This window comes from Bos grunniens, chromosome 3 (assembly GCF_055505025.1).
Source record: "Bos grunniens cultivar Pamir isolate PY7600 chromosome 3, Bosgru_T2T1.0, whole genome shotgun sequence".
Classification (NCBI taxonomy): domain Eukaryota; kingdom Metazoa; phylum Chordata; class Mammalia; order Artiodactyla; family Bovidae; genus Bos; species Bos grunniens.
The window spans coordinates 33,304,623-33,326,036 of NC_141167.1; the positions used below are offsets into that span (position 1 = coordinate 33,304,623).

Consider the following 21,414-nt stretch of genomic DNA (forward strand, 5'->3'; position numbering starts at 1 on the left):
TTCCCTCGAGTTCTCCTTGGCATCCAGTGAGGTCGAATCCCCAGAGCCCACAAGCCCTACAAATGTAAAGGAAGCACAGAAGTTGGAGTCCACAGGTTTCCTGGTGGGATAGAGGGGAACTGACAGGGATGAGTTGGGGGACCTCAGGCAACCAGCATTCCCAAGACTTCCAATGGCTTAACAATCAAAGTCCTCACAAAGTTAAATACATACAAATGCTATTTTAGAATCACCAGAGGTTTCCCAAATTGGCTCTGCTCAGGGCAGCTGAGAAGCAGAAAGGACTTCAACAGCCTCAGTGCTGGGCCCTTCGACCGCCACATGTCTTAAGAACCCAGTTTCCTCTGCTCAAAGCTTTTTCAGAGGTCATCTGTCTATGAGGGTAAGACAGATTCCAGAGTCAGATGAGCCTCCTCCAAATCTTAGCTCCGTTAATTACCAGTAACAGGTAAGTTAAATTCTTTATGCCTCAGTTTTCCCCTATATAAAAATGAGATAACGAGGCTAATGCCTGATAGAGGTGTAGCCATGAGGATTAGAAGGGTTAATGTAAGCCTTAGTACAGCTTAGTATGTAGTGGTCCTCTTATCCCCTCACGCTCGGTAGTACCTGCCAACACGCCTCATTCACTGTGTGATGGACAGGAAGCACTTTAACAACCATATGAGATACAAATGACAGAAAGAATAAATGGGCAGGGATGATGAAATCCATTTTTCTTTGGACTCAGATGAGTGGTGTGTCCTGCCCTTGGTCGCACAGCTAGTAAAGATGAAACCAGACCTCTGGGCTGAATGCTGACCCCTAGCGTAGCGCCCCTTCCCCCATAGCAGCATACTCTCCCTCATCTCTGACTTTCTTCTTACTCCATTTCTTTGAATGGCAAGATGTGGAGGGAACCAGTAACGACATATATGAATTTTGAAACAGATCTCCATTTTTAATGTGGGAAGGAAACCATTAGGATGTCAACCTCCAGGCAGCTAAACGAGCATCTGTGGCCCACACATGGGGCACTGGGGACCGGAGGCTCTGAGAAGTAATTGCCACAAATAAGACTCAACTGGACATTGATTTATTCAGCCTGTTTGCCTGATTTCCACTTTGAGCTTGTTTCATCAGCTACTCCTCTTTGTTGCTGCTTCTCAGGAACATGACCCCAACTCACTGGGATACAAATGTGCTCACCCATTACCTCATTAGTTTCTGGGACTTTGCATTATTATTCACACCCTCCTCTTCTACCTTCTCCCCCTGCAAAATTCAAAGTATTGGTGGGAATGAGACAAATGATGTGCTATTTCTCCATAATGTGACAGGACCTTTATCTGTCATTTGCAACTCTGACTGTTAAAATTCAACCAAGCCAGGCTGCAACACACCTCAGGAATGTGAGGATGTGGAAGGAAGAAACCAAGGCCAAGAATGGGGAGCTGGTTGGATGGCAGAGGTATCTTATCAGTTCCCAGGAGCTGGTGCCCAAGGGTGATGGGAAATTGAGACTTCACTTACTAAATTCTTACTCCATACACGTCGTCACATGAATCTTTACAACAACCCTATAAGGTGGACTTAAAGAAGATAAATGACTTGCCCAAAACGACAGAAATGGGATTCAACTCCATGAGTATTTCCTTTCAAACACCATGCTCTTTACCACTATCAAAGCCTCCTTTTGTTTCAGTTCAGTTCAGATCAGTCGCTCAGTCGTGTCCGACTCTTTGTGAACCCATGAATCGCAGCACACCAGGCCTCCCTGTAAATCACCAACTCCCAGAGTTTACTCAAATTCATGTCCATCGAGTCGGTGATGCCATCCAGCCATCTCATCCTCTGTCATCCCCTTCTCCTCCTGCCCGGAATCCCACCCAGCATCAGAGTCTTTTCCAATGAGTCAACTCTTCGCATGAGGTGGCCAAAGTACTGGAGTTTCAGCTGTAGCATCATTCCTTCCAAAGAAATCCCAGGGTTGATCTCCTTCAGAATGGACTGGTTGGATCTCCTTGCAGTCCAAGGGACTCTCAAGAGTCTTCTCTAACACCACAGTTCAAAAGCATCAATTCTTCAGGGCTCAACTTTCTTCACAGTCCAACTCTCACATCCATACATGACCACTGGAAAAACCATAGCCTTGACTAGACGAACCTTTGTTGGAAAAGTAATGTCTCTGCTTTTTAATATGCTATCTAGGTTTACCATCCTCCAAAGCATGACATAGTTATATTAGGTCCTAGGAAATGGCAACCCACTCCAGTGTTCTTGCCTGGAGAATCCCAGGGACAGAGAAGCCTGGTGGGCCGCCACCTATGGGGTCGCACAGAGTCGGACATGACCGAAGTGACTTAGCAGCAGCAAGCATAGTTAGGTCCTCTTCTGATTCAACTCTAGGAGTCTTACATATGTTCATTGTTTCTATATTTACAACAAGACTAGCAGAACCATACACAGAGGAGGAAATTAAGCTTAGTGCAAACAATCCACTCATGAAGGGAACCCATCCCTAAGAAGCAGAGGAAAACCCCAACACAGGTCTCTCTGAGCAATGAAATGATGTTCCACCCACAAGACCTGACGCCTTTCCCAGAGGTGCAGACTGAAGACAGGACAGACAGCAGGAGGGAAGGAAATGGGCAATCTGGAGAATATGGGGTGACGCAGATGGTAAAGAATCTGCCTTCAATGTGGGAGATCCAGGTTTGATCCCTGGGTCAGGAAGACTCCCTGGATAAGGTAATGGTTACCCACTCCAGTATTCATGCCTATAGAATTCCATGGACAGAGGAGCCTGGTGCGCTACATATAGTCTATGGGGTCATAATGAGTTGGACATGACTGAATGGCTAACACACACACACACACACACACACACACACACACACACATGTATATGCACAGCACACACTCAGGGACGAGGTCCATGATCAAGTTTTCGAGGAAGGGCTCAGAAACAGACTGTCAGACTCTGGGGCCTCTGGTAAGGCAATCCCAGAAGGAATTCCCAAGAGACAAATGAGGTCAGTTACTCCCACTGTTATTCACACTAATTCATATCAGGGCTTAGGATACCCAGATATGTGCCCAGGGCTTATACCAGGCTCTTTAAACACCAGTGTCACAACATTCTTCCAGCACATGCCTGGTGCTGGGAAGAAAGGAGGGGAAGGACTGATGGAGTGTCTGCTGTGATCAAGCACCATGCTCTCTATGGTGTAATATTTAATTCTTAAAACAACTCTACGAAGCAAGTCTGTTACCTTCTCTTCACTCTTTGACTTCTTCATGTCTAGCACAGTGTTTGCCACACATACATGTACAATAATAACATGTGGAGTTAATTAATTCAACCATTTTCAGTTCTGCTGGCCAGGGAGAAATTAATAGAAGCTGTTACTGAAGCATTGCCTACCTCCAGTGAATATTGAACACATCTCCAAAGTATTAACAATCAGTAACTTTTCTAATAAGCTAAGACTTGAGCTATATTTGAATTGGTCTTGTTTTTTCTTACTCTTTCCATACATCTCACCCTCTCCTCCTCTCCATGTCCATAAGTCTATTCTCTATGTCTGTTTCTCCATTGCTGTCCTGTAAATAAATTCTTCAGTACCATTTTTCTAAATTCCGTATATATGTATTAGAATACAGTATTTATCTTTCTCTTTCTGACTCACTTCACTCTGTATAATGGATTCTAGGTTCATCCACCTCATTAGAACTAACTCAAATGTGTTCCTTTTTATGGCTGAGTAATATTCCATTGTGTAGAGGCGCCACAACTTCTTTATCCATTCATCTGTCGATGGACATCTAGGTTGCTTCCATATTCTCAGTTCAGCTCAGTCACTCAGTCGTGTCTGACTCTTTGCGACCCCATGAATCGCAGCACACCAGGCCTCCCTGTCCATCACCAACTCCCGGAGTTCACTCAGACTCATGTCCATCGAGTCAGTGATGCCATCCAGCCATTTCATCCTCTGTCGTCCCCTTCTCCTCCTGCCCCCAATCCCTCCCAGCATCAGAGTCTTTTCCAATGAGTCAACTCTTCGCATGAGGTGGCCAAAGTACTGGAGTTTCAGCTGTAGCATCATTCCTTCCAAAGAAATGCCAGGACTGATCTCCTTCAGAATGGACTGGTTGGATCTCCTTGCAGTCCAAGGGACTCTCAAGAGTCTTCTCCAACACCACAGTTCAAAAGCATCAATTCTTTAGTGCTCAGCTTTCTTCATAGTCCAACTCTCACATCCATACATGACCACTGGAAAAACCATAGCCTTCACTAGACGGACCTTTGCTGGCAAAGTAATGTCTCTGCTTTTCAATATGCTCTCTAGGTTGGTCATGACTTTTCTTCCAAGGAGTAAGCGTCTTTTAATTTCATGGCTGCAATCACCATCTGCAGTGATTTTGGAGCCCAGAAAAATAAAGTCTGATACTGTTTCCACTGTTTCCCCATCTATTTCCCATGAAATGATAGGACCAGATGCCATGATCTTCGTTTTCTGAATGTTGAGCTTTAAGCCAACTTTTTCACTCTCCACTTTCACTTTCATCAAGAGGCTTTTTAGTTCCTCTTCACTTTCTGCCATAAGGGTGGTGTCATCTACATATCTGAGGTTCCTGTATTTCTCCCGGCAATCTTGATTCCAGCTTGTGCTTCCTCCAGCCCAGAGCGTCTCATGATGTGCTCTGCATATAAGTTAAATAAGCAGCATCAGAATATACAGCTGTGACATACTCCTTTCCCAATTTGGAACCAGTCTGTTGTTCCATGTCCAGTTCTAACTGTTGCTTCTTGACCTGCACATAGGTTTCTCAGAAGGCAGGTAAGGTGGTCTGATATTTCCATCTCTTTAAGAATTTTCTACAGTTGTTGTGATCCATACAGTCAAAGGCATTAGCATAGTTAGTGAAGCAGAAATAGATGTTCTTCTGGAATTCTCTTGCTTTTTCTATGATCCAACAGATGTTGCCCATTTGATTTCACATACTGTTTAAGTCTAGCTTGAAGGATTTTGAGCATTACTTTGCTAGCATGTGAAATGAGTGCAGTTGTGTGGTAGTTTGAACATCCTTTGGCATTGCCCTTCTTTGGGATTAGAATGAAAACTGACCTCTTCCAGTCCTGTGACCACTGCTGAGATTTCCAAATTTGCTGGCATATTGAATGCAGCACTTTCACAGCATCATCTTTTAGGATTTGAAATAGTTCAGCTGGAATTCCATCACCTCCACTAGATTTGTTCATAGTGATGGTTCCTAAAGCCCACTTGACTTTACACTCCAAGATGTCTGGCTCTACATGAGTGACCATACCATCATGTTTGTCTGGGTCGTGAAGATCTTTTTTGTATAGTTCCGTGTATCCTTGCCACCTCTTCTTAATATCTTCTGCTTCTGTTAGTTCCATACCATTTCTGTACTTTATTGTGTGCCTCTTTACATGAAATGTCCCCTTGGTATCTCTAATTTTCTTGAAGAGATCTCTAGTCTTTCCCATTCTATTGTTTTCCTCTATTTCTTTGCACTGGTCACTTAGGAAGGCTTTCTTATCTCCCCTTACTATTCTTTGGAACTCTGCATTCAGATGGGTATATCTTTCCTTTTCTCCTTTGCCTTTTGCTTCTCTTCTTTTCATAGCTATTTGTAAGGCCTCATCAGACAACCATTTTGCCTTTTTGCATTTCTTGTTCTTAGGGATGGTTTTGATCACCACCTCCTGTACAATGTTTTGAACCTCTGTCCATAGTTCTTCAGGCACTCAATCAGATCTAATCCCTTGAATCTATTTGTCACTTCCACTGTATAATCATAAGGGATTTTATTTAGGTCAGACCTGAATGGACTAGTGGTTTTCCCTACTTTCTTCAATTTAAATCTGAATTTGGCAATAAGGAGTTCATGATCTAAGCCACAGTCAGCTCCTGGTCTTGTTTTTGCTGACTGTATAGAGTTTCTCCATCTTTGGCTGCAAAGAATATAATCAGTCACTAAGATAGTATTTCTTTTTAATTGAAGTACAGTTGATACGGAATATTATATAAATTGTTATTGTCTTAGTGGCTAAGTCATGACCCACTCTTTCCATGATCCCATAGACTGCAGCCTGCAAGACTCCTCTGTCCATGGGATTTTCTAGGCAAAAATACTGGAGTAGGTTGTCATTTCCATTTCTAGGTGATTGTCCCAACCCAGGTATTGAACCCATGGCTCCTGCATTGGCAAGTATATTATTTACAACTGGACCACCATGGAAGCCCATTATAGGTGTACAATATAGTGATTCACAATTTTTTAAAATTACACCCTATTTAGAGTTATTATAAAATATGTACAATATTCCTGTGCTGTACAATAGATTCTTTTAGCTTATTTTATACATGATAGTTTATACCCCTTAGTCCCCTATCTGTGTATGGCCCTCCCTCTCTTCCTCTGGTAACCACTAGTTTGTTCTCTATATGTGTGAATCGCTTCATTTTGCTCTATTCACCAGTTTGCTATATTTTTTAGATTCTACATATAAGTGATATCATATAGTATTTGTCTTTCTCTGACTTATTTCACCTAGCATAATACCCTCCAAGTCCATCCATGTTTCTGTGAATGGCAAAATTTCATTCTTTTTCACAGCTGAGTAGTATCCCATTGTGTACATGTACCACATCTTATCTCATTCATCTGTTGCTGGATATTTAGATTGCTTCCATATCTTGGCAATTTTGTAAATAATGCTGGGACTATCTTTTTCCTGATTATAAATTTAAAAAGCAATGTTAAATGAAAGCTGCTGTTTCCATATTTCATACTGAATGATGATTCCATGTATACAAAGTTTGAGGCAGGCGACTTTAGCCCATCCTGTTAGAAGACAGCATTGGCATTGTGGTCACCTTGGTGGGGAGTGGACTGGCAATTGCTGGTCTGGGTTTCAGGGGTGCCTGGAATGCTCTGCTTCTTACTGGTGACAAGGGTGTGTCCATCAGAGAAAATTTACCCAGTTCTGTAGATATGATTTGTGTGCTTCTCTGGATGTATGTGTAATACTTCTAAGCAAAGCTTAAATCAAAAAAAGAATGTAAAATATTGGAAAATAATTAAGGCAGTGCAGATAGATGAAGTAGAAAGTATAGTTTGATTACCCAGGAATATCGAAGAGACTATTTTGCTCCCTGTGTTTCTCAGTCAAGCCCAGAGGAGGGTGGTGAGAACTGGCCTCTGAGTTTAATTATTTGCCCTTGAATAGTTTCCTTTAAAAGGAAGAGAATCATGGTTTTCAGGGAAAGGACCAGGTTTCATTGAGTGAAGTATCCCACTCCTTGTCCTAGCCTATTCCAGAGAGAGTGAGCTCCCTTCCATGGTCCAGAAACCCCGATTAGGAAGGGGTGAGCCTGGCAGGTAGAAGAAGCCACAGGGAGGCTGCTGGCTGGAGCCAGGTGAATGCAGGGCCGGGCTGGGGGGCGGGGGGGAGGGGTTGGAGTGGAGACTTGGCAAGTGAGGCAGGCAGTACCCTGGTGCCACAGGGCCTCAGACACCTTGGGAAGGAGTTTAGATTTTAAGTATAGTAAGAAGTCGTTGTAGGCTTTTGAAAAAGTGACATAAATGGGTTGATGTTTTAAAAAGATCATCTTATCTGTTGTAAAGAGAGTCTGTCAGGGGAATACAAGCTGCGAAAGAGAGGGACCACTTAGGATGCCATTGCAATGGTCCAGGAGAGTGATCAAGATGGCTTGAATTGAGAGGGAGGCAAAGGAGATGGAAAGAACAGAACAGGGTCAAGACAGTGGCTTGGACTAGCTGGTAGATTGGAAACAGGAGATGAGGGATGGGGAAGAATTGTTAAGTAATTAAGCAGATTCGGTGGGAAGGTTGAGTAAAAACTCACTGTGAGCGGGAACTTGGAAATCAGTTTCAAACATGCTAATATGAGATACTTGGGCGGCATCCACATGGAAACAGGCAGAAGGCAGCTGGAAGTCCAAATCTGAAGATTAGAGGAATGCTCCAGAATGGAGAGATGTAATTGAAGATTTATTGCGTACAAAGCACTTTCACATTTGCTACTCCACTTCTCTCTCACCACCCATTTGATTATAACGGGAAAGTCTGTTCCCCTAGATGAAGAAACTGAGGTTCAGAGTGACTGAGTGTCTCATACCAGCCACGAGAAGAGTAAGCAGTGACGCCTGGAACGGAACCAAACTTACTGTATTTCCATTTGCTTTGAAACCAAGGCAAATAGTTTAAACTTGATAGGTCTTTGTCATGAATTGTGAATCGTGGTATTCAGGGAAAGGCACTTAGGAGCCATGATGATATGCAGGCACATATACTTAGTAGATGACACAAGGGTATGTTTGACATATACTAAGCGAATAATCCTACTAGGTTCATAGGTCCTGTGTCTGCTTCTTAGAGTTTGTCTGTTACATCCCTCACCATCACATTGACTTCAGGCAGATGCTCCTTCCTGCTGTTAGGATAGAATATACATGTCTAGCAACCCTGCTATATTTCTTTGTAGTCTCTTGTTTAGAATTTGATTTGGGTCATCACCCAAATAACTTTCAGAATTGTGTCTACAAGAAGTACTATGAGAGCAAATTCACTCTCTTATAGACAACAGGGGAGCTTCCATTTAATTCAGGTCAATGAGAATTCACTAAGCACTTACTATGTATGAGTTCTAGATGGAGGAGACTCATCTGGACTAAGGCTTAACCTTACCCTGTTCTATGCGCTACAGCATACTTTACTTTTCCTTCAAGGATTTTATGACATTTAATTATTCGTGCAAACTTTTGTTTAATATCTGTGGTTCCTGCTAGATCAATACATACCCTAGTATCCCTACTGCTTAATATTTTGCTTGGAATGCTATATCTTTCCCACTCAATGTTTGTTGAATGACTAGGAAAAAATTCACAACTGAGCAGTTGACAGACACAAATGAACATGTTTCAGTACAAAGACTGCTGATGGACACGCTAAACCTATGTCCTTATCCAGAGAAATTCAAGTGTTAATGTACTATATTTGGACCACCTACAATCTCCTGGTGCCAGAGACGTTCTAGAATTCCCACCAGTTAACACTTCGTTTACAATAACATCCTACAACAATGTGTCCCATGGAATGCAAATCAAGCTAGAAAATGACTGGTGGTTGGTTCATTCTCTGTAGGACACATATCCCGGGCATCATGTCAACCTTACAATAATACAACTCTGCATTTCACATGGAGGCTTTAGACTCCCTTGGATCCTTATAAAGATATTTTACTATAGTTCTAGATGCTGTGTTCTCCTTGCTAGACTGGCCTTCCTCCTATTTATCCAGGACATGGGTCCACGTCCTGATCCTGGAGCCTCCGGTGATCAGGAAATCAAATTCTATCTCCCATGCCCTGATTGAGTTACCTAGGAGAGAAAGCGTTACTGTATATTGACCTGCTACCATATGCAAGAACATCCTTCATCATCACAGTCACACACTAGGTAAGCCTCAGTATATGTTTCTGTCATTGTCGTAATTCACTTGCTAAGTGGTATCCGAATCTTTGTAACCTCATGGGCTGTAGTGTGTCAGGCACCTCTGTCCTCCACTCTCTCCCAGATTTTGCTGAAATTCATGTCCATTGAATTGGTGATGCTACCTAAACATCTCATCCTGTATCACCCTCTTCTCCTTTTGCCTTCAATCTTTCCTAGCATCACAGTGTCTTCCAATGAGTTGGGTCTTTGCATCAGGTTGCCAAAGTACTGGAGCTTCAACTTTAGCAACAGTTCTTCCAATAAATATTCAGGGTTGATTTCCTCAACTCCTGGTCACTCAGTAGTAAAAAAAATCCACCTGCCAATGCAGGAGATGCTGGTTCCATCCCTGGGTCAGGAAGATCCCCTGGAGAAGGAAATGGCAACCCACTACAGTCTCCTTGCCTGGGAAATCCCACGGACAGAAGAGTAGAGCTTGGTGGACTACAGGTCATGGAGTCACAAAAAGAGTCAGACAATTTAGCAACTAAACAACAAGTTGAGCCTTAGAGACTTTACCCAGCCATCAGTTTCCTCAGATTTCTTAGAAGTACCTTTGCGACTCTGTCTGGCTATTTTGAGACCTTAAAAAAAAGCTTATGGAAATGGTGATGCAGAATATGAAGAAAGGTTCTGTTACCATATCATGAGTAAGGCCAAGGTGTCCTGGTGGCTAGTGTATTAATATTAGAAGTTCCGTTAAACACTTTTTCCCCACTCCCCACACATGCAAATCTGGAATATATCATTTTAAAAGTAAGAAAAATACCCTAAATTTACAAGACTTATTCAAGGTTATATACCCAGGACTTGAACTTTAAGTTTCCCTACTGACTCTCAATTAACACTTGATGAGCACTCATACCTTAATGTGCTGCTTCCCTGGGGTTCACGGAGTCCATGGGCAAAGAGTCAGACACGACTGAGTGACTGAACTGAACTAAACTGAACATACCTTAAAGCAAACACATTTGCATGTATGTGTGTTCAGTCACTTCAGTTGTGTCTGACTCTTTGTGACCCCATAGACTGCAGCCCACCAGGTTCCTCTGTCCATCGGATTCTCCAGGCAAGAATACTGGAGTGGGTTGTCATGCCCTCTTCCAGGGAATCTTCCCAACCCAGGGATCAAAGCCGGGTCTCCTGCGTCTCCTACATTGCAGGTGTATTCTTTACCCACGAAGCCACCACATTTAAAGTACTTATAAAGTGATTTTTTTTTTTTTTAATTTTTGACTTGCTGGGTTTTCATTGCTGTGTAGACTCTTCTCTAGTTGGCAGTGACTGGAGGCTACTCTTCAGGTGTGGTACACGGGCTTCTCATTGTGGTGGCTTCTCTAGTTGCTGAGCATGGGCTCTGTGGCATGCAGACTCTAGTAGCTGTGGTACATGGGCTCAGCAGATGTGGCTCCCAGGCTCTAGAGAACAGTCTCAGTAGCTGTGGTATACAGGCTTAGTTGCTCCATAGCATATGGGATCTTTTTGGACCAGGGATAGAACCCATGTCTCTGCATTGGCAGGCAGATTCTTTACCAATGAGCCACCAGGGAAGCCCTAGGGTATTTTTTATTACCCTTCCAGTCACCCCAATATTGTTTGGGAGGACCACAGAATCTATGGATATTTCTGAGAGGGTCAGAAATCTCTGACCACTCTCCCAGATAATTCAATTTGTTACTCCATTAAAAAGAAGAAAGATATAATAATAATAATACTGCTGGCCATGTCTTGGAGGGGAAGGACCCACCGGGGTCTTTCCAATGAGCAGATAACACATTTAAATGCAGTCCATCAGTCAGTAATCTGCTGCCACCCCATCCTCGGAGAGCTGTTTTATTGAATGCTGTAATTGCCTGGATGCTGTTATTCATTTCTGTAGCTGTTGCTATTAATTAAATATTTTTGTTGAAAGCTCCCCGTGACATTTCTTGCTGCATTTTTGAATATCTGATAAGATATACAGCCAGTACACTGGTACCCGCTGCATTTGGCTGATAGTCTTGTCCTAGTTTCTAACCCTCAAAACGCTAAAGAAATGACACAGTTTTAGTGGAATGAGGACTTCTATTGTTACAGGATTTGGGGAGATAGGGAGAGTGCAAGATTCTTAGTGAAATAGATGCAAATGTCACGTTTTAGAGCTCATTGTGCTGGTTCAAGCTGGAAATTGGACTAGACCTTTATTCAACAGCTCAGCCCAATGCTTAGGTCAAAGAAAGCTTGGCTGGACTGACTCCTACCATCTCAACTCCAGTGGAAACAGGCATTTAGTCATTCGTTCAATAATATGTAACTGGTATCGCTGAAAGTCCTACTATGTACCAGGGCCTGGGCTAAGTACTGAAGTTACAGAATTTAAATAATACAAATATTTAAAATGAAAGCAATCTCTGCCTTTAAAAAAAATCACAGTCTATTGGGGAACACAGACAAGCCTACTACTAGAGGAAGCATGCTTTAATTCCCGGTGTAAACTAACAATAGTAACAGCTTCAGGGCCTCTGATTATTAAGGAAAGACTAGCAGCTAAATGTACAGGGTAAAGGGTTTGAAGTTATGTAGAGCAAGGCGTCCCAGTCAAGACAAAAGTGATGCATAGTTTGGACGGGGAAGTGATGGGCTGGAGATTTCTCTGGGCATCCCCTGATCTTGATAACATATACAAGAACTTTTCTTAAAGTATAGTTACTGTACAATATTCCATAACTTACAGGTATACAGTCTAGTGCGTCACAATTTCCAAAGATTATACCCCATTTGTAGTTATGATAGAATATTGGTTATATTCCCCGTGCTGTACAATATATCCTTATAGCTTATTTTATACCTAAGAGTTTGGACCTCTTACCTCCTCCTGTAGTGCTCCTTCCCCTTTCCTTCTCCACACTGGTAACCACTAGCTTTTTCTCTTTATCTGTAAAAGCTTTTATTGTTTTCCTTGAGAGAGGAAGGAATCTGGAACCAGAGCCTTGGGGGTGAGGAGGAGGACAAAAGTGGAAGAGGATGGCATCTGCCCCGCACGTAATTTCCAGCCTTGGCTGGAGTCCGTGTGGGCACAAAAGCAGAGGCAGAAGCTAAGCACTTGTGTCCGTAAGAGACTATGAGACTTGGAATGTAGGCTAAGCTGCCGTGGGGCCCAGATGCTCAGAGTGAGGCAGGAGTTGGGATACTGGCCTTGCTCTTTCACAGATGCCCAGCTCGCTCCACCGTCTGCAGGACCAGCAGATCTGGGGCATGGGAAGGAAGCAGCTCTGCATGGACACTTGCCTTCTCCTAATAGGCAAGACTATGGAAGCTGTAGAGAGGGTTCTTCACAGGGCTTGGAGACTGGAAAGCAACAAGGTAGGGTTTGGACCAGCGAGAGAGGGGGGCAGATACGACAGGTGTTGCAGAGAGACTAGTTTTATGAGAACAGGTGGGTGTCCCTTAGGCATACCTGGAGATTCTCAGGGTGGGCAACTCTGAAAGGTGATGGAATTGGGGGGAGGGGCTTTCAACCTGAATGTAACTACTAACAAGGTAAGGCAGCTATGTGATATTTGGATTATTTAGTGATTAAAGGAAAAAAAAGAAAGAAAGAAAGAAAGGCTTCCCTGGTGGGCCAGTGGTAAAGAATCTGCCTGCCAATGCAGGAGACACAGGTTCAATCCCCGGTCTGAGGAGATTCCACATGCTGTGGAGCAGCTAAGCCTGAGCACTGAACCTGTGCTCTAGAGCCCGGGAGCCACAGCTACTGAAGCCCATGCGCCCGAGAGCCTGTGCTCTGCAGTAAAAGAAGCCACTGCAATGAAGAGCAAGAGCATTGTACCAAAGAGCAGCCCTCACTCACTACAACTAGAGAAAAGCCTGCGCAGCAACGAAGACTCAGCACAGCCAAAAATAAAAAAAGAAAAGGAAAAGGGAAGGAACTCAGAAAAGCCTGGCAGATGGATGAGCCCCTTGGTTCAAGCAGAGACTATGCCAGAAGAACTACTGGAACCGAGCAGCGTGGAACAGTGGGAAGGACACTGTGGGTCAGAGGACCTGCTTTGCTGATAACAGTCTGTGTGACACCCATGAAGCTACTACCCCACTCTGGACTTGTTTCTTTGGCTATAAATGAGAGGCAAGACCATTTCAACAGTATGTTTCTTCTTTAAGTCCATGATCTCAGAGGAACAACTTAATACAGGAACCCCTTCACACCAGGTGAGCACTGCAGATGTAACTATAACAAAGTGAGAGAGAGGCAAAAAATTAAGGTTCTCATGGCAACCGATGCATAGGAGCCTTGCACTGTTAAAGGGGCCTCTCCTGACAGGCTGATGAATAACCGTAACGTCTACCTATTGTGTATGAATAGCCAGGGACTCTATTTTGGGGTTGGGGTTGGGGCACAAAGGCAAGACTAATCAACCATTTTAATGAGATTTTTAATCAATGCAAACATTTTTGGGCAACACTTTTGATGAAGGTGCCCAAATAAAAAATGCATTTATATTTAATGAGGCACTCTGTCTATTTATTATTTATGCAATAATAAATGCCAGTTGGTTATTAATAAAATATTGCTCAGTCATTAATCCTCAATAAATACTGTTAGAGTAATTAGTATGAAAGTGACACAGAATACTTCATAATGAGAAGGTAATTTTCTCTACGGTAATGGATTATTCAAACAAACCTTAACTCGCAGTTATCAAAATCAAGACCCTCTGGGGAAAGGGACTAGGGAGTTAGAGTGTAACCTTGAAAACTTTGGAAGTTTAAAGGCTGGAAAATGAGGCCAGAAGATATCATCAAACTGTTACTAAGAGTATCAGATATTTCAGGGATAAAAAGGAGCTGAAGCCAAGCACCTGGAGGATCTGGGATAGAAGCCTGAATTTAACCATAACTAAGTAGAGTGACCTTGGCAAAGTCATTGAGTTTCTATACACCCTATTTCCTTCCTTTGAAAAATGAGGATAACGCTGCCTCCCATTAAAAGTTGTAGTGGGAATTAAATGAGATTATGTATTTTTTAAAAACCTAGGGCTGTTCCTAGCACATAATAGATGTTTGATAAATGAGAGTTCAAGCTAAATTCCATCAATAACAAAGTGTATTCCATTAACGTAGAGGAGGCCTCTTCTTAAGGATCTGAAATTTCAGAAACTTAATTTCACTTGTTGGATTGAAATTCATGTTCCTCATCTTTACTCAAAATCATGACTATCACTTATGAGCCCTAACATTGTTCCTTTCTGGCAGATCCAAGCTGTTTTCATAGATGCCACATCACTTTGACAGCATCTTACTTCTGATCGTGACAATAACACAGAAGAGCAGAAAACTGTACATCTGAGAATTTAGAAAAGTGAATTCCCATTCCAGCCCTGCATAAGCTTCTGTCAATCATTCACCTCGCTGGGCTTCAGTCTTATCACAAGTTGGGACAAATAGTTTCTAGGATTCTCTCACTATTAGCATGTAAGTATTTTACCACCCCTTTTTTTCTTAAACAGAGGGTTCTTAGAATTTTCTCTTCTTTACAGATTTTAAAGGCAAGCTATTCTTGGGAAGAACAGTGCTACTGGTGACCCTGGAGAGTTCAGGGATCAAGACTGGGGTAGGAGATCCCCAGTGATCAGCCTAATGCAATCAACGTCGAGAAATATTGCTGAGCTGGGAGTGAGGGTTGAGAGCAGGGCTGGGGGCTGAAGGCAGGGGGATGTTGGAATTTCCAACCAGCATAAAAATCTGACCCTGAGAGCACTGAGGGAATGCAATGTGCATGCGCGCTCAGTCGTGTCCGACTCTGCAGACTCGTGGACTGTAACCAGCCGGATTCTTCTGTCCATGGGATTTTTCAGGCAAGAATACTAGAGCAGGTTGCTGTTTCCTCCCCCAAGGGATTGTCCCAACACAGGGATCAAACCCCCATCTCCTGCATTTCCTGCATTCGCAGGTTAATTCTTTACCTGCTAAGCCATTGGGGAAGATGGAATGCAGAATCAGGGTCATTCAGATCTCATTTAATTCCCAGATAAGGACCCCACTGCTGGCATAGGTCTCTAATTCAATTCAACAACTCTATGTGTATGCTGTCTGCCAGGCACCGCCCTAGGCAGGGGAATATAGGGCTGAATACATCATCTCTTCCCTCTTGAACCTTGCAAGTGAGCAAATTATTGTATTAAATATGATCAGTGCCAGAAGAGAAACAAAATAGTATCTTTAGAAAATGCTTTATTTGGTCTGTCTTCTGAAAAATAAAGGTAGGAGAAGAATAAGAGTCCGTCATAGACTCTTTTAGAAAGTTCTTGCCTATTCTGAGTTGACTCTTTATAACTTCTCCTTGGCCCTTATAGAAATGCTATGCATACTGCCAGAGGAAGTAGGGTATAAATATATATATATATATATATATATATATATATATATATATATATAGGATGGGGTCAGACCAGGAACCAGCACGGGCTGGGTTCAAATCTATATCTCACCACTTCCTAGCCTTCCACGTGACTTCGAACAACTTATTTAACAGCGGATGCTTCAGTTTCCTCAGCTGTAAACCTGAGTTAATAATAGTACCTTCCTTACTATTTGTGAATTTCAAATGAGTTCATATGTCTTAAGTACTTAGAACAGTGCCTATAATATAAAAAATGCTCAGTTCAGTTCAGTCGCTCAGTCGTATCCAACTCTGCGACCCCATGAATTGCAGCACGCCAGCCCTCCCTGTCCATCACTAACTCCCGGAGTTCACTCAGACTCACGTCCATCGAGTCAGTGTTGCCATCCAGCCATCTCATCCTCTGTCGTCCCCTTCTCCTCCTGCCCCCAATCCCTCCCAGCATCAGAGTCTTTTCCAATGTAGCAAATAATATTATTAACACTCTACTCATTTGCCCCAACCTGCCACTTCTGATCCTCCACAGGAGAAGCATTTGGACTGAATGCTCGAAATCAGATGCTAAATTATACATTGAAAAGAGCCTGGGTTTCCAAGATAGTCAAACACAAATTTGAACTTGCCACCTGTGGTTATGTGCCTGGGGGCAGATTTTTGATATGTCTTAACCTCAATTCCCTCTTCTATTAACAACAAACAAAAAACAACACACAAAGAGATGGACAGGGGGAATAATATACTACCTACTTAACAAGGGAGAAAACTGTTGGGTTAAATAGATCAAAGAGTTTCTGCTTTTGGTTTCTTCTGAGCTGGACATGACTGAGCAACTAACACTTTCACTTTTCAGAGGACTTCTTACAACCGACTTTATATACACTCATGGATTTTCAGGAAGGGGATTTCCTAACTCTTTTAACCATAGAACTCTTTTTGATGGCATACCTATTAATATTTGCTGTAAACTGACATGATCTTGAAAAAATTCTTTGGAAATAGTTTAACTTAAATTCTTCTCGTTTCACAAATGAGAAAAATATGGCTGGGGGAGTCTATTAGTTTGCTTGGGCTGCCATAACAAAATACAATAGGTGGGCAGTTTAAAGAACAGAAGTTTAATTTCTCACAGTTCTACAGGCTAGAGTCCCAGATCCAGGAACTAGCAGATTCTACATCTGGTGAGGGCTCTCTTTCTGGCTTGTAGCTGGCTGCCCTCTTGCTGTATCTTCACATGGGCTTTTTCTTGTGCATACAAGGAAACAGACATCTCTCTCTGTCTGCCTCTATCGCTCTGTTTCCATCTGTCTATCTCTCCTTCCTCTCTCTCTCTTCCTTATGTTATAAGGCCACCAGTCCTATCAGATGAGGACCCCTTCTTTTAAGATTAGGACATCATTTAACCATAATTATGTAAGGACCTCATCTCCAAATATAGACACATTTGGCGTTAGGGCTTCAACATGTACTTTCAGGAAGAGAAAGTGACTTCTTCACTAAGATTGCACATGAACTTGTGGGAAATTGAAAGCAGAACCCAGAAGTCCCGCGTGCAGTGTGATGGTGCTTCAGTGGCATTTCCTGACTGACTGCCTGCCTGATCCACTGATTGGGAGAGTCCTTTATTCATTCACTTACCCTCCAGGCACTGAGTGCTGATTATGTGCATTTCACTGTACTAGGCTCCAGGATGACAGAGAGAGCACAGCCTTTACTCTCAAAAAGGAAACTGGGATTCTAACTAGAGAAACAGGCATGAGAAAAAAAGTCTCAAGACACTGGGCTGATAGCATTCTTATAGCTTATAGCATTCAACAGCAAGGCTCTTATCTGTGCCCACCAGCACCTGTGGCAGTGGACAGAGTGCAGGAGGCAGTCACGTGGAGCAGAGGTGCCATCTTGGCGCTGCATTTGCTAGCTGGATGGCATCAGGCAAATTACTTGACCTCTCTGTGCACCCCAGTTTCTTTATTCTTAATAAGGAGACAACTTTCTCCTTGTTTGAGGAACAAATGTACATATGTCTGTAATCTAGCATATTGCCTGGCACATAGTAGATATAAAAAATGCTCACTGTCTTTCACTGGGGAGAGGAAATTAGAGGAATTTTAGGCAATACCATCCACAGATACTCCTCCTTGGACTTAACAAGTATGTGTGTGGGTATATCAATTTTAGATTCCCAGGATCCAGGGTGCAATGCTGGCTCACATCATTTAATCTTCCATCACTGCAGGGGAGTGATCCCACCAAGAGAGATTTATTAATAAGCACATGTGCTTTGTTGCTAAAAAGCCAGTGAGCCTCTTTTAAAAAATGGTTAGTATCTATGTGCTGCTATGAATATATCCATATAGATTTTTAATCCTCACAGTTCCTGCCAAAGACCAACCCTCCTTTAAGGAAACTTTCTTTATGAGCTATCATTTATTTATCACTTAGGGTGGACCAGAATCTTGTGCTAGGTATCTTAGACACATTATTTCTCCGAATCTGTAGAACAAGCCAGAGAGGGAAGCCTTATTAACTCTATATTTTGGTGAAGATACTAAAGCTCTGCTTGGTTAGAGGCAGGGCATAGGTTCTCAAAGTGCAATCCTGTTCCAGCATCCGTGGCACCTGGGCCTGTACTAGTACATTCTGGGTCCCAGCCCAGTTCTGGTGGGGTCCAGTACTCTATGGTTTAACAAACCCTGCCGGTGATTCTGTTGCATTTACAAGTTTAAAGGATTTGCCTATGATCAGCCAGGGAATGGTGGGGTGGTATTAGCATTTGAATCTATCTGACTATAGAATAGGGTCTTGCTCAACAAAAGATGATTTTGAACCCCCCTGACCTGCAGCAGAGTCCCTCGGTGAAGTCTGGAGACATTTTTGGTGGTCACAGTTAGGGGATGGAGGTGCTACTGCCATCTAAGGGTAGAAGCTGCTAAAATCCTTCCGAGCACAGGACAAGCCTCACAATAAAGAATTACCCAGCACAAAATGTTAGTCATGTCGAGGTTGAGAAAAGCTGGTCCACAGTTTCACATTGAAAAGACACTTCTCACGGTTAAGAGACACTTAGAAAGGGGGAGAAATGAAGGAGAGGAGGGAGAGAGAGAAACAAAGAGAGGCAAAGAGGGGAGGAGAAAGAGGGAGAAAGAAAGAGGGGGAATGTTGAGAGAAGGAGGAAGGAAGGAAGGGAGCAAGGGGGCTAAATGATGGATTTGGAGAGCAGCCAGTGGGAAGGCCTGTCCTGCCCTTGCATGTCAGGAAACTGATGATCAAAATGGCCATTTAAAAATCATTGTGCTGGAGCCTGGGAGCTACGCAGAATGGAAACTAAATAAGTCTTCAGTATATCATACTTAGTGGAACTTTTGGACGTGAAATGTACTTACAAAATAATGTGGCATTTCAAAAGCATGTTGTCCTCTGATAAGCCAGGGTCTGGAACCAGAAAGAAAATATCTGTATGGACAATTACCAGACTGTAACAGCCGATGAATGTGATTTGTAACTTGCAGCTGCTATATTTATTTCAGCATATTAACATCGAGACGTTTGTCACCTTACCAAACGCCTTTAAAATTTTCCTTCACAGCGTGAGCTCGAGTCGGCTGTCTTTCTCTCCCCTCTCTGCTTCATCCACACCCTGTCTCTCCTCCCTCAATGCTTCTCTCCTCTCCCATTTATTGCCTCTCCACCTGCTGTGTTTCTCTCTTCCCTCTCTGTCTTAGGTCTTTTATCTCTCCAACTCTCATCAAATCTCTTTCTCTCTCACCTTGCCTCAGTATTTCCCCCCATCATCTTTTCTTTGCCCTCCCTCTTTTCTTCTTCCCCAATTTCTCAAACTTTCTATTGTATTTTTCTTCAGTTTTGTCTAAATCATTCTTTGTTTCCTGCTCTTGACCCTGTCCTCTCTTCCCTTTTCTCTTTGTTCTTTAATTTCTCTCTCTTCTCCTTGCACCCTCAGTGTTCCAGTCCTTGCCTTGGCCCCTCATTTGCTCTCTCCATCCCCTATGTCTACTTTTATCTGTCTCAGTAAAGTCTTAGCCAGCACCTTGCCTTTTAGTAAAAGTGTGAGAACCAGCTGTGAGGATGCATGATTTTGGAAAGGGAATATCATCACTCTGTTGAGGGAACAGGAGTACCCCCATATATGAAAGCATAAAGACTGGAGATGATCACTCCACTGTCAAGGAGAACTATGGCCTTGTTTCTGATGGTGGTGGGCAGAACGATGACCCCAAAGACATCAAGAATTAATCTCTGGAACCTGTAAATATTACCTTATAAGGAAAAGGGCTCTTTGCAACGTGATTAAGTTAAGGACATGGAAATAGGGAGATTATCCTTCTTGGCCCTAAATGCAATCATTCTGTCTTTATAAGAAGGTGACAGAAATCAACAAAAATCCAGAGGAGGAGGAAATGGGAAGGTGGAGGCAGAGAATGAAATGATGTGTCTACAAGCCCAGGAAGTTTGGCAACCACCAGTGGGCTGCTGTCTATGGGGTCACACAAAGTTGGACATGACTGAAGTGACTTAGCAGCAGCAGCAGCAGCAGAAGCTAGAAGATGCAAGGAACCGATTCTCTTGTAACAGTCTCTATAAGGAGTGCTGCCCTGCTCACATCTTGCTTTCTATTTTTGATGTTCAGAACTGTATGAGAATAAACTATTGTTTTATGCCACTATGGTTGTGGGTATTTGTTGTAGCATGCACAGGAAACTTACATGCTGACCTTGAGTCTTAAGTCATCCAGAACACTTAAGTCCCAGTTTGTCTCTTTTTTTCTGTTAGTCTGTGACTTCCTCCTTAGCTGATGAATTGACAGGGCCCTCTGTTCTGATCTTGGGAGACTTTTCTTTTAAACTGGTGGGTACTATGCATATTTTGGTATCTGTAGGTTACGAATTAATTGTATAGTTCTGAAATATAGTACGCTTCTAAACCCACCTATTTCCAGCCATGTTATACATGTCCATCAGCCTGAAATCCACATCCTGTTCTTTTCTGGTCTCTATGAGGATGTAGCTTTGAGTCGGAGAGACCTGGCTTATGGCTCATCATCTATGAGGTTTGCATAGTTATTAATATTCCTCTCTCTGAGCCTCAGAATCATTATCTATAAAGCAGGGATAACAGCTTCTCTTTGGGCACCTGAGGCAAAGAAATCAGCAGATAGAATGCAAGGTATCTTATATAGGGGGACCTACAACATCTTAAATAAATGAATGTCCTGATACCAAATGACACAGAACATATAGAGAACATTAGAGAGCATATATCTAGCCAACAGACAAACACACAAATACAAGAGAGTTTGGACCCAGATATGAGGCAGGAGGCAGATGGGCCCCCCAGGGTAAAGCAATTGGAGATTCATTCTCTATTGACTAAAAACCCAAGAGAAGAATACAGAGCAATTAAGGGAGGAGGCTGGACCCTGTACAGACCACATATTTCTCAGTCCCAAAGTCAGGAGACCTCCCCAAGCACACAGGTGCAGAAGAGGCTCCT

General features: G+C 42.8%; 1 protein-coding gene and 1 long non-coding RNA gene across 2 annotated transcripts in view; one reads left to right on the forward strand and one right to left on the reverse strand.

Moving 5' to 3' along the window:
- The window catches only part of DAB1 (DAB adaptor protein 1), a 1,332,660-nt gene that overhangs the window by 1,051,231 nt on the left and 260,015 nt on the right, over nucleotides 1-21,414 (reverse strand). The gene's annotated exons all lie outside the window — the stretch shown is intronic.
- LOC147375438 (uncharacterized) lies at nucleotides 257-20,855 on the forward strand. Its single transcript, XR_015160106.1, has 3 exons — nucleotides 257-448; nucleotides 14,763-14,981; nucleotides 20,283-20,855. It is a non-coding gene; the product is annotated as an uncharacterized LOC147375438 (long non-coding RNA).